The following is a 2,500-nucleotide window of genomic DNA, read 5'->3' as shown; positions in this document are numbered from 1 at the left end:
AGGGAAGTTCGCAGATGACCTGGCCACATTTCCCCTAGTAGTATGCATACCACCTTGAGTCTCCCCCTGAAAAGTGGCTACTGGCTTAATGGGGTTAATCTGGACAACAAAGGATAAATAAATAATCTAGAAAAATAAAATTAAAAGAGCAGTAAAATGAAAAAGTGTCACCTCAGATAATGTGCATTCATTTATCTTTCTCATCTTAATGAAATTTTCTGATAATGAATTTGGAGGGGAAAGAAACAGTGTCAGAATTGTGTGTGTGTGTGTGTGTGTGTGTGTGTGTGTGTGTGTGTGTGTGTGTGTGTGTGTGTGTGTGTGTGTGTGTGTGTGTGTGTGCGTGTGTGCGTGCGTGTGTGTGTGTGTGTGTGTGTGTGTGTGTGTGTGTGTGTGTGTGTGTGTGTGTGTGTGTGTGTGTGTGAGTGTGTACATGTGCATGCGTGTCTGTGCTTGTTGGTACACTGTTCATGCCATGAGCAGGCACTCTCCTTTTTCTGTTTTTATTTTTTCCTTGGGCTTTTCCTTATTTTAATTCAACATTTTGAAATTCTTAGTGAACTTTACTATTTTCTAAATGTACGCATCTGCTTTAAACTTAGTAGATCGTATTGCGAGATCCTTTTATAGCATACATCTTCCTAGAAGTGATCCAGTCCAACTAATGCTACATTTTAATAATTATATTATACCTGTTCTCAGGGCAAGAAGGTCATTTTAGAACCGAAACTCAAGAAAAAAAAAAAACCTCTGTGGAATAAGCAGATGAACCAACCCATAAACTGTGTCCTTTTCTAAACATGACCGGAAATACAGAGCATCTAATAGATAAATAAATTGTGGTCCAAAGCATAACTATTCATTAAGAAAGAAACATTACCCTTTTAATAGTTCTGTATTTTTCTGTTTTGTACAAGAGATTGTTTGGAAAGCTGCAAATATTACTTAAAATGCATTAATCTGAAGTAATATTCTTTAGAATTTGTCTGTGTTGTGAATGCATTTCTTCCTGATCTTTTTCTAAGAGCAAGTACCTTAAAACTTTTCTTTTTTATTTACATTTATATTCACCAACAAGGCTACGATGTGCAATCTGCTTTATAGCACTTTCTGGTTATATATTGGGTCGTCAATCACCTATGGAGAACTGAAAATCCCTAATGAGGTTTAAACAGCGATATGTGTACTTGCCTTGATCTCAGAAGATTGTGTGGAGAGATTATTTCTTGCCACATAATTCCTCTTAAAGGCACCTAGTCAAAGTTATTTATGGGAAGCTTCAAATATTACATATGCCTTAATGTTCTTCAGATGTGTCTGTGAGGTCAGGACCCTAAAGACAGGAGAGGGATTTTCTCAAAACTATTGCTTTAAGACTCTTTGTTTTCTTCTTGACCTACAGGTCATTTTCTGTTTCATATAGCTTAGTGGCTCATCTTTGCTCAAGACCAGTTTGTATCAGAGTACAGATTGTAGTCATTACCAAGAGGAAATGAAGCAGCATGCTGCAAGGTCACGTTCACTGTTTCTCTGTGAAATTTATGCAGTTCTTTAATTTAAGGGACTTATGCCCCAAAAGGTATGGCCTGTTATCATGCAAATATGCTTGTCACTGGTATACCTCTCTGTATTATAAAAGAAGCATTTTATAATTTCAATAGTATATTGGAGGCAAACATGAGGTATGACTGTGCTCCATCTTCAAAGAAAGGGTGCTGTTATACAGCAGCAATGTACCACGAGGCATGGATAATAAAAAGACCAGAACTTTCTGTACTTTAAAAATTTGATGTTGGCATATATATATAGATATATATATATATATATATATATATATATATATATATATATATATATATATAGCAAATATTTATAGCCTCTTCTGGGAATATGATTTCTCATTAAAATATATTTACTTTTACAATCTGATACGCTTAGCAAATTATTCTAGTTTGACATAGTGTGGTGTGACACACCATTTATCATTCTTAGCTCAGTATCATTTTAGAATGCTAAAAAGAGACACCTACACTTGTTAAGTTGCTTGCATTAACCAATATTTTATTTTCAATGACTTAAATAACTGACATGTTCAATCTGCATGCAAACTATCAATTGCCTTTGTTCCCTAAGTATTATATACCTGCTCAATATCTCACCCACACTGCACTTCAACTGCAATTGAATTATTCATCAGACACTATTGATCAAGCATTTATTTTCCTGCAAAGGAAAAAAAGAATTACCAGCACTACATGTAATTTTCCAATCTGGATTTTTCTTGTGAAAGACACATTTTTAAACATTAGATCAAATCCTATTGTATTTGATTTTGTGATGGTTCAGCAAGTTAAATTATTTCTTCAAACTGAAATTCAGAGGGAAATCAATTATTTTATTGCACACATCCTAATGGCATAACTTTTTTTAAGCTGAGTTTAAAATTTTCACTCTTTCAGTGCAACAAGTTTCTTTATACCCCAAATCTCACAGTTAATGC

At 34.4% G+C, this 2,500-nt stretch overlaps 1 protein-coding gene across 1 annotated transcript in view; it reads left to right on the top strand.

Moving 5' to 3' along the window:
• The window catches only part of LOC122797720 (CUB and sushi domain-containing protein 3), a 5,249,173-nt gene that overhangs the window by 2,920,958 nt on the left and 2,325,715 nt on the right, over positions 1 to 2,500 (top strand). The window lies entirely within an intron of this gene.

The sequence above is a fragment of the Protopterus annectens genome, chromosome 3.part1 (assembly GCF_019279795.1).
Source record: "Protopterus annectens isolate FY-2018-M chromosome 3.part1, PAN1.0, whole genome shotgun sequence".
Taxonomy (NCBI): Eukaryota; Metazoa; Chordata; order Ceratodontiformes; family Protopteridae; genus Protopterus; species Protopterus annectens.
Note: the sequence above shows the minus strand (reverse complement) of the source record. Positions and strands in the feature narration are given on the sequence as shown.